Raw genomic sequence first — 12,265 nt, forward strand, 5'->3', positions numbered from 1 at the left:
AGCTTGGCTCACAGGGGATGCTTCTTCCTGGAGGCTGGAGGTGGCTGCTTTCTTGTCAACCAGCTGAGGCTGATAGCTCAGGCTGGGAAGATGGATCCTTGTCTCAGCCGAGGCGGGATCCAGGGTTGGGATCCCTGGTTCTGGGAGCTCCTACCAACACAACCTACCCCGGTAGGGGGTGGCAGGTACACTGACTACACTTCCTTCTCCTCCTCATGAGACAGGACATGGGAACGTCCCACTTCTGCTCACACAGGGGAGCCTAGACTGGAATGGACTATTCCAGACTAGATATACTAACTAACCATGGTCTGCTTACATATTGCTGCCACCTGCTGGCGGACAGGAAAATTACAGCAAATACATGATACAAGCCTGGAAAATACATATACAGGAAGATGCAAAGTTAGATTACACAGGATGATAATACATACACACCTAACATGCTGTAGCAGGGGAACAGAGTTTTTAGTGACATACTCTGGGATGTTACACAATACATGTCCTTTATGGCCCACCGAGTGAATGTGGTTCCTGCACAGCCACACCAGCAACTTGGCCAGGTGGAGCCGCTTCTGCCTCTGTGTTCTCACTCTGTTGGTCCAGCGACAATGTCCGCCTCTGCCTCCTCATCCTCCACCGTGTCCTCAGGCTCCACTTCAGGGACAATTCACAGTGCCCCTCCAGCATACCACATGTGCATTGCATGGCGGTGTCACGCTGTTCTGCACCTCGTTTGCCTTGGCGAACTGAGTCACACAGAGGAGTAAGTGCTCCAGGTCCTTCATCAAGAAATAGAATAATGGCTTTCTCCGCGACAACTGAAAATTGAAACCATGGTGACCGACAATGGGAAGAACATGATGTTGGCACTGCGTCAAGTAGGGCTGAGCCATGTGCCCTGCATGGCACACATGTTCAATCTGATTGTCAAGCAGTTCCTGAATAGTGATGAGCAGTAGGGACTATATTCGCTGTATTTCACGAATATTTGGGCGACTATTCGTCATATATTTGCAAATTCGAGATTATTTTCTTGATAGCGAAAAATCGGCAATTTAATATTCTCGCAATGCGGGCGAAATACAGGCGTGGGTCACTTAGGGTTGCCACCCGTACGGGAATGACCCAGACAGTCCAGGTTTGCAATCATGTGCCCGGGTACAAGCCTTTCTCAGACCCGGGCACAGGATCAGCTGTGAATGATCCGGCGGCGGCTGGGCACAGGGAGATGAGCGCTTCCATTGTGGAAGCGCTCATCTCCATAGTCATCTGTATCGCTGTCCTCAGGACAGCGATACAGACGGCTGTGCTGCGGGAGGGGAAGGAGAGGCGTCTCCCTCCCCTGTTCCTCTGAAAGGCTGCAGGCACAAGGCCTGCAGCCTATCAGAGGCCGGTGCAGGCGGCGCGATGCCGTAATGACGCCGCCTGAGCCGTACAGCACGGTACACAGGCCGGGAAGAGGCTGCATCACATCGTTGGAGGTAAGTAAAAGTTTTTTTGTTTTGTTTTTAGAGAAGAGAGGCACCTTATACTGGCACATATTTGGGACGAGGAGAAATGAGGCACTTGAAACTGGCACATATGGGGGAAGGGGGGGCACCTTATACTGGCACATATTTGGAGGGGGGGAGAAAAGAGGCACTTGAAATTGGCACATATAGGAAAAAGGGTGGAAAGAAGCACCTTATACTGGCACATATTGGAGGGGAATGAGGCACTTGAAACCGCCACATATGGGGGGGAAGAGGCACCTTATACTGGCACATATGGGGGGGAGAGAAATGAGGCACTTGATACTGGCACATTTAAGGGAAGGGGGGGAGAGGCACCTTATACTGGCACATATTGGGTGGAGAAAAGAGGCACTTCTTACTGACACATGGGGGGCATCTATGGGGGGCACTTCTTATTTTCACATAATTTGGGGGCTTCTTCTGAGGCCACAAAGAAGGGGTATTTTATATGGGGGGCTCTGTGTGGTACTAGTATTATCAGGGGGTTTATCTGTTTCTGCAGTATAGTATTGGGGAGCACAGCGGCACAGTATTGGGGGTAGTAGGATGATTTGTCCAGAAGATGGGAGGATGATGGAAAAGTTGTAAACTAAGATTTTTTTTTTTGTTGTTGTCAAACTGCAGAGGCAAAAAATGGCGACAAAATGGTAGTCTGGTCTGAAGGTCTGAAAGGAGAATATGAGGAAAGAGAACATCTACATCAAAGAAGACATCACTGGATGTAAGAGGTATGGGGCGCTGTATTTCTGTAGTGACGGGATCAGGGGTGTAACGATCGTGGTGCGACAGTGACCAGGGGTGGAGGCAGGACATGGGTGTGGCTGAAGACAGGGCATGGGTGTAGCTGGGGGTGGGGCATGGGTGGGGCCTGGAAGGGGGCCCTCCCTCCCTTCTGTTCGGGTTTGGCTTGAAGAAAAGGTGGCAACCCTAGGGTCACTTTTGCTACATTTTCCAAGCTGCTAGATGTTTCCGGAGATTGGAGAAAATGGTTGGCATGGCAGAACAATAAAAATGGCTTTATATGCAGTTAGAGTGCTCCAATATATTCGCGATTGCGCAAATCCGCACTAATGATGCAAATATTTTGTTGCAATATGTGAAACTTCACTTTTTAGCAGGTCTGCATGTATGTATTGACAGCATAACCTATCAGACTACCTAACACACTGCACAGCAACAGCTACACTATATCAGGATATAACCTACACTGACTATCTCCCACTAACTATCTGTATTATATATATAAGCTATCTAACTATCTATCTAATGTAGTGTGGAAAGCACAGAGCACAGCAATGACACTGCTGTCTCTCTCAGAACTTTAAAAAAACTGTAGAAAATGGCTGCTGGGGAGGTTCTAATATAGTAAGGGGTAGGCAACTTTCCTATTGGTTACTAGAGATGTTGCTAAGCTCAGACAAATACATTGCAGCCTTCTTATTGGCCCACAAACAAGAAGGGAGGTTACTGATGAAAAAAAAATCTAGAATATTCTAAATTAAGAGTATATATCACTATATTGTAAATATTCGCGAATTCTCGAAGTGCCGATATTCGCGATTCGAATATTCACACCCAACACTATACCTGAAGTCTTCCACCCATCTGCAAGACATCCTAAAAATGGCCAGGAAACTTTGCATGCACTTCAGCCACTCGTACACTGCAAAGCACACCCTCCTTGAGCTGCAGCGGCAGAACAGCATCCCCCAACATAGGCTGATATGCAACGTTTCCACGCGTTGGAATTCCACCCTCCATATGTTTGACCGACTGTATGAACAGAGAATGACCATAAACGATTTCTTGATGATACAAGCGGACAGGAGTACTCCCCTGTGTAACTTTGATGTCAGCCAGGAGCAGCTCATGTGTGACACCTGCCGATTGCTCAGGCCCTTTGAGGAGGCCACGTTATTTGTCAGTCACTAGGACTAAGGGGATGAACAACGTCATTCCACTGCTTCATGTCCTGGAAAAGATGCTGGTAAATCTGTCTGGTCAGGGAACTGGAGACTTGGTGCCTAGATCTTATGGCCACATGAGTCCTGTGGGGGCTGAACTGGAGAAGGAGGAAGACAATGGAGCACAAGCGATGTGTAGTGAAATAGGTGTTTTTTCTACACAGGTTACAGGAGAGGAGGAGCAGGAGCAGCCAGAGGAGCTACAGGACGATGAGGAAGACAAGGCAGAGGACCCAGACACTCCGTGTCACTTTGCAGTTGACATGGAGGCAGAAAGTCCCTCCGAGTCACTTGCACAAATGGCCCGATGCATGCTCACTTGCTTGCGTAGTGACAGCCAAATTGTCACCATTCGGCAGAGGGATGACTTCTGGCTCTCCACCTTGTTGGACCCTCACTACCGGTCCAAAATGGGGGCCTTTTTACACCCGCTGAGAGGGAGGACAAACTGAACTACTATAGAGACATCCTATGTAGTCAGTTGGCCGCTGCCTATCTGCGCCATCACAGGTCTGACTGGGGAAGCCCTTTGCGCTCATGTTCCACTGCCATGGCTGCTGGGGAGGGGTGGAGCTCGCAGAAGCAGTTAAAGCTCCATCAGCAGCAGCCTGAGTCTAGAGTTGCTCATGAGCAGCTTTCTTCACCCGCATAGTGAAGAAACTACTCACCAGCAGCTAGACATAGAGCAGAACCTCAACCAGCAGGTGGTGGCATACTTGGAGTGCACCCTGCCAGCCGTCATTGAATATCCACTAGACTACTGGGCAGCCAAACTGGATTTGTGGCTGCAACTGGCCGAGTTTGCCCTGGAAAAGTAGTCCTTCCTTGCCAGTAGTGTGGCATCAAAGTGGGTGTTTAGTGTGGTGGGGGTCATAGTTACCCCAAGAGGAACTCGCCTGTCCAAAATGTGGAGAGACTGACATTTATCAAGATAAATCAGGCGTGGATCAGCCAGGATTGCCACCCACCAGTGCCTGATGCTTAAGACTAGATCATCCATGGTGCCACACCAACACTTTAACAAAAGAGACCGGTTTCTTCTGGCTACTTGCCTCAATTACTATTCAGATGCTGCCACCCGCCTGATGCCACACATGTGATGCCAAGTGCTCCTTCTTTCACCCACCATCTTCAGCTGGTACTGGTATTGCCACCCACCTCCCCACTCTGTCACGGGTCACTCTGTGGTCTCCTCATTCTGCTGCTACCTCCACACTATGTCACCTTCCCAATCTCTGGTCTCCTCATACTGCTGCAACCTTCACACTATGTCACCTTGTCACTCTGTGGTCTCCTTATGCTGCTGCCACCTCCACACTATGTCACCTTGCCAATCTGTGGTCTCCTCATACTGCTGCAACCTCCACACTATGTCACTTTGCCACTCTGTGTTCTCCTGATGCTGCTGCCACCTCCACACTATACCACCTTGCCACTCTGTGGTTTTCTGATGCTGCTGCCACCTCCACACTATGTTACCTTGCCACTCTGTGGTCTCCTCATGCTGCTACTACCTCCACACTATGTCACCTTGCTACTCTGTGGCCTCCTGTTGCTGCTGACACCTCCACACTATATCACCTTTCCACTCTGTGGTCTTCTGATGCTGCCGCCACCTCCATACTATGTCACCTTGCCACTCTGTGGTCTTCTCATGTTGCTGCCACCTCCACACTATGTCACCTTGCCACTCTGTGGCCTCCTAATTTTGCTGCCACCTCCACACTATGTCACCTTGCCACTCTGTCGTCTCCTCATGCTAGTGCCACCTCCACACTATGTCACCTTGCCACTGTGGTCTTCTGATGCTGCTGCCACCTTCACACTATGTTACCTTGCCACTCTGTAGCCTCCTGATGCTGCTGCCACCTCCACACTATGTGACCTTGCCACTCTGTGGTCTCCTCATGCTGCTGCCACCTTCACACTATGTCACCTTGCCACTCTGTGGGATCCTCATGGTGCCTCCACCTCCACAGTGTCATTGTGCCACTCTGTGGCCTCCTCCTGTTGCTGTTGCTGCCGCCACCTCCACGCTCTGTCGTTGTGCCACAAAACACAGAAGACATGCAAATATTCCATTCACGTGTCATCTCTGTTTTGGATCCACTCCTGTTTTTTTGGGCATTAGCAATACTGATGGATTATTGACCAAATGCTGACTGAGTGAAGGCGGATGCTCAACAGACAGGATCCATTTCTGGGGGTTATTGTTCTGACGGATCAGAGGAAGGGCAAAATAATCAGTGACGTCAGCACAAACTTACTGCTGACACCCTCTCCACTCTGTCGGGGGGCTCTACTTGTTTACGTATTTAATGGAACAGGTTTGCTCATCTCTAAGCGTACTTTCATGCTTGCGTTGTTGGATTCTGGCAGGCAGTTCCATCGCCGGAACTGCCTACTGGATCCGGCAATCTGTATGCAATCTGTATATTTTTTTAAACCCATCTGAGTTATACATTACAGCAAAGATAAAGGAGTGATATTACAAATCAAGTTATATAAAAAGTCATAAAACCAATTAACCACTATTTTGCAAGTACTTCACCCAAAATATACCTTTTTTCATCTTTTTTACTTTCTCTGTGTCTCCCTCAGCATGACTGGTAATCTCTGCTACTGTGGGTGGACTGCTGGATTTTGCCTACAACTCCCAAAACACTTCATATGCACTCTAAATGTGTTTACTCCACAATGCCTCACATCACCATCAGTCAGTCTCCTTCCCCCTCTGATAGCTGTACATATGATCCATTAAGTTCCTCATTCAGTTACCTTCTCTCTCTGGCAGCCATGAATATAGTCCCCAGTACGTTTTCCTGCAGATAGTTGGATGAGAATTGTATCAAGGGGTCTGAAACAGTGAAAATAAATATTTTAGTACTTGCTTCCTGGCAAGCTAATCCTCAGGAGCAGTCTTCTCAGCTTTGCTAGGTATTTAGCATTCTACTGCACAGGCCCTGTCCTTCTCTGGCAAGCAGTGCAGACGGCATTTGTATATACTGATAAACAGTGGATCACTATTCCAAAAATAGGACTAAAGACCTGGGTGTGGGGAAAGTGTCTGAACTTTTGTCCATCAGAGCTCAGCTCAGTAGATGGATATGCCCATTTATACTTAATTTTGAACACCAACTGGCTCTGTACTGTGTAATAAAAGTACTATCTCTTCAATGGATATATATTTTTTTAAATCACATAAATGGCAAATATAATTTTTTTATGATCTGTACTATAAATATAATAGTTACTGGTTGGAGAACTCCTTAAATAGCCATTTATGAAAAAAAGTGGATTTGAAGGATCAAGATTAGTAGATATCAGTTGTACAATCACGTGTCCCGACGCGTTTCCCCCCTTCCTCTCATTGAAGGGGTTCATCAGGGGACAAAAACAAATGTCAATTAAACACAACAAGTGTTCAACAGATATCCGTAAAGATGGATTATTGATCTGGAGGCCACAGCCAAAACGAGTTCACTAAATATACAAGAATCCGCACACGGTTATATTATAATAAACCAACTCCCCAACAGTCAGAGATGTACTTAGCTGATAGTCTGGATGGGGATCCAAATCAACAGTCCCGGGTGAACGTCTTGGAAAGGGCCTCCAGGGGGCAAAATATGATGTAGCTCCAACTTGTTTCAATTGGGACGGCCCCATCTGGCTATTTAGGGAAGGTGGGAACTTCAAACAAGTTGGAGCTACATCATATTTTGCCCCCTGGAGGCCCTTTCAAGACGTTCACCCGGGACCGTTGATTTGGATCCCCATCCAGACTATCAGCTAAGTACATCTCTGACTGTTGGGGAGTTAATTTATTATAATATAACCGTGTGCGGATTCTTGTATATTTAGTGAACTTGTTTTGGCTGTGGCCTCCAGATCAATAATCCATCTTTACGGATATCTGTTGAACACTTGTTGTGTTTGATTGACATTTGTTTTTGTCCCCTGATGAACCCCTTCAATGAGAGGAAGGGGGGAAACGCGTCGGGACACGTGATTGTACAACTGATATCTATTATATATACTATTACCCAGATATCCATATGGGATAGTATACAAAGGGCACCATAAGGATAGACAGCATAGGTACGTGGACGGAGTGTGCCTACCATTAAGACACATCTCCGGGCTGAGGAGTCAAAAAGGGACATCATAGGGACAGATACTGATATGGCACAGGTTGCCTTGATGCGTTCCTCCCCTTCATCTTCCTCATATTGATACGCTTGTCTGATCCTGCTCTTTCGTGTGTTAATTGTTTTGTGTTTTTGTTGTGTTTGTTTTTTGCACTATATATGTTCCCTTCCTAGGGAATTTTCATTTTTAACTGACCAAAATAAAGGTTAAATTTTAGGTAGTCGTACTTCGGTGACATTGATTAAATAGTTTGACGACCACCCGCTTTATCTAGAATTAGAGCTTGATCAAGATTAGTAGCCTACTGCCATCTGAAAGTGGCCAACCCAAACTGCATGTGTGACCCTCGTCAGATGTACTGCATTAGGTAACAAGTTATTAAATATATGACTGAGCCTAACAAGACACAGGTATGCACATCCACCAATCCTAGGAAAAGAACTTGCCTGTGGCTGTCAACGGACTCTACAGGGTGGGCCATTTATATGGATACACCTTAATAAAATGGGAATAATTGGTGATATTAACTTCCTGTTTGTGGCACATAAGTATATGTGAGGGGGGAAACTTTTCAAGATGGGTGGTGACCATTGCAGCCATTTTGAAGTCAGCCATTTTGAATCCAACTTTAGTTTTTTCAATAGGAAGAGGGTCATGTGACACATCAAACTTATTGGGAATTTCACAAGAAAAACAATGGTGTGCTTGGTTTTAACTTAACTTTATTCTTTTATGAGTTATTTACAAGTTTCTGACCACTTATAAAATGTGTTCAATGTGCTGCCCATTATGTTGGATTGTCAATGCAACCCTCTTCTCCCACTCTTCACACACTGATGATGTGTTTCCCGCTTTATGCACTGAAGCTGGCACGTTCCCTGAGTTTTTCCAGCAAGATGGTGCACCACCACATTATGGGTGTCAGGTCCGAGCATTCCTAGATGAACAGTTTCCTGGAAAGTGGATTGGTCATCGTGGGCCAGTTGAATGACCCCCAAGGTCTCCCGATCTTACCCCCTTAGACTTTTATCTTTGGGGTCATCTAAAGGCAATTGTCTATGCTGTGAAGATACGAGATGTGCAGCACCTGAAACTACGGATACTGGAAGCCTGTGCTAGAATTTCTCCTGCGGTGTTGCTATCAGTGTGTGAAGAGTGGGAGAAGAGGGTTGCATTGACAATCCAACACAATGGGCAGCACATTGAACACATTTTATAAGTGGTCAAGAACTTGTAAATAACTAATGAAAGAATAAAGTTACGTTAACTTAAAACCAAGCACACTATTGTTTTTCTTGTGAAATTCCCAATAAGTTTGATGTGTCACATGACCCTCTTCCTATTGAAAAAACAAAAGTTGGATTCAAAATGGCCAACTTCAAAATGGCCGCCATGGTCACCACCCATCTTGAAAAGTTTCCCCCCTCACATATACTAATGTGCCACAAACAGGAAGTTAATATGACCAACCATTCCCATTTTATTAAGGTGTATCCATATAAATGGCCCACCCTGTATATTGTATGACCTCATCTGGCTTATTGTCCCGACATAGCATAAAACACTCTATTATGTATGTCAGACAAGTGCGTCAGTTATTAAAACCAGTTGAACCTTTTGGCTAGTGATGGCCTTGCGGTTCGCCCGGCGGTCATTTTGCGACGAACTTTACTCGTTCGCGATTAGCCGAACATGCAAACATATGGCGATATTCGAACTGGCCATATTTTTTTGCTTAGCGCCGAACTTTGACCCATGACACATCCATCAGGTGGGACAGGACAGCCAATTGAAACGTTTCAGCACATGGACACACCTCCTACCCTATAAAAGAACCCGATCTGGCAGCCATTTTACATTATGACAGTGTAGGGAGAAGTTGCATTATGGAGCAGGGACAGTTAGGGACAACAACCGCTAGCTAATAGGGCCACAAAAGTCCTTTTAAGGACTGGTATAGGTCTGCTATCGATAGGTGTGATATAGAGGGGTGTGATATACTATGTATACAAATATGTATATATTACTAATATGTATATACTCTTAGGGGAAATATATCAAATGTATATCACCTAAAATCTCGTAGATTTTGTGCCTATATTCACACCATGAATTATGAATGCTTGATAGCTGAATACATAGTTGAAAGCTGAATACATATAGTTTAGGGCATAAACGGTTGAGTACATTCACTGTAAATTATGAGTGCTTAATAGCTGAGCACATAGTTAAAAAAACTAAATAAATATAATAGTACATTCACCGTAAATGAATAGTATTTGATAGCTGAGTACATAATTGAAAGCTAGTTGCTTATATTATGCATGAGGTAAAAAAGCCGAGTACATAAAATCTCTACAAGCTGAATACATATAGTATATCCACAAATAGTTAAGAAGATTAAAAAAAGTTTGTCCCAAAAAACTGAAAAATGTCACTTTAATCCACCTTACGTGCGTATAGCCTTCCCTTTTGTTAAGAGAGGTAGGGTTGTAGTCTCTGTGTTATACAGTGTGAACTTGGTACATTCCTCAAATCAATAGTATAAGTATGCATAGATCTGCCCAAATGGTTAAATCAATGTTAATGGGTTAATCCTTATGGCAGAAAACTGTTAATTCATCCATGTAGGTTAAGTATATATGAAATTAGGTTTACTAATTTGGCAGAGTAAATAGGTTGCTGTGGTTAGTATATAGGGGATACTATGGTGAGTATATTAGTTGGTTAATCGTTTTATCTCTACTCACAAGAGACCTTTTTGTATGCTGGCTGGCGGTGGGGGCGTCCCACCCGCTGCACAGCCACTCACCCGTCCTTGTTTCTCTGCGCGGCACTGCTGTTCTGTCCCAGATGGATTTGTGTAGCGGTTCCCGCTACACAGACGGCGTCTCATGTGGTATAGAGCGGAGTGCCGCTTTTTCCTATTATGATTCAATTATGATATTGTCTTAATTTCTTAGTCTTGCGTTTTTTGCACATATATTTATTTAGTTTTTTAACTACGGTATGTACTCATCTATTAAGCCCTCATAATTTACGGTGAATGTACTTAACCTTTTATGCACTAAATTATATGTATTCCACTTTCAACTATGTATTCAGCTATCAAGCATTCATAATTCATGGTGTAAATATAAGCACAAAATCTACAAAATTTTAGGTGATATAAATCTGATATATTTCCCCTAAGAGTATATATATATATATATATATATATATATATAGGTAATATACACATATTTGTATTACAATATATATATACTAAATAGTGATTTTCAGTCAAGGGACAAGAAACTACCCCCACCAACCAGTGTTTATAAAAAGAAGCAGTAGCTCTATGTTGTATGTTTTAATCTTCATTTTTTTATTTGGAAAAGTATAATAAAGATATCTGTACATTTTAACTCAAAATACAGATGGTGAGTGCAGTGGCGTACCCAGGGTGTTTGGCACCCGGGGCGGGTCATTTTTCTGGCACCCCCCCAATACTTGACCACATACCTCTTACATCCAGGGACATCTCCTGTCATGTAGACCTTCTCTTTCCTCTTCTCCTCCATTAGACCACCATGAGAAATTCTTTCTTTCAGCCGCATCTCGTCTCTACAGAGTTTGTAACACAGACACGTTAGATTTCTCAATTTTTCGATCAACCTCTCCACCCTGGTGTCCCCACAGTGTCATCCTGTTGCCACCCCCAATACCTGTGCCTGTTGTGCCCCCCAATGCCCCAGGTACTATACTGCTGAAAAAATAGTGACCCTAATAGACATAATTGGAGTCCTTTATCAAACTGGTGTAAAGTAGAACTGGATTTCCAAAAGAGCTTTCAAAAATGAAAGGTGGAATCTGATTGGTTGCTATGGGCAACTAAGCCAGTTCTACTTTACACCAGTTTGATAAATGACCCCAAATGTTCCTATAGTGTCTACAGCAGCTATAGCATCCCCTAGAATGCCCCCAGTAATAATAATAACACCCATTATTGTGCTCCAGGTGATAATCCCTCTATAGTGTCCTCAGAAATAATAGACTGGCCTCTACAGTGCCTCCCCAATAGCAAGGCCCCCATGCTGCCCCCCACACAGTAGTTTCCCCCACGCTGCCCCCACACAGTAGTATCCCCCATGCTGTCCCCCACACAGAAGTGTCCCCCACGCTGCCCCCACACAGTAGTCCCCCCACACAGTAGTGTCCCCCACACTGCCCTCATACAGTAGTGTCCCCCACACAGTAATTTCCGACACACTGCCCCCTACACAGTAGTCCCCGCACACAGTAGTGTCCCCCACGCTGTCCCCCACACAGTAGTGTCCCCCACAAAGTAATTTCCCCCACACTGTCCCCCACACAGTAGTGTCCCCCACACTGCCCCCACACAGTAATTTCCCCCACACTGCCCACACACAGTAATTTCCCCCACACTTCCACCACACCAGGACTGGCAGCCTTAGTCCTGGGCGGCAAATCTAGTCAAGTGGCCCATTGTTAGCCCCGCCCATCATTAAAAGCCCCTCCTACATATAATAGGCCACTCCCAACACACACTTTACAGCTGACATTCTATAGTTGCGGCCTGTCTCTACACATCATACGGAGAGGGGAGGCCGTCCTGGCTGCACTGCCTGC

The sequence above is a fragment of the Bufo gargarizans genome, chromosome 2 (assembly GCF_014858855.1).
Source record: "Bufo gargarizans isolate SCDJY-AF-19 chromosome 2, ASM1485885v1, whole genome shotgun sequence".
NCBI classification, from domain to species: Eukaryota; Metazoa; Chordata; class Amphibia; order Anura; family Bufonidae; genus Bufo; species Bufo gargarizans.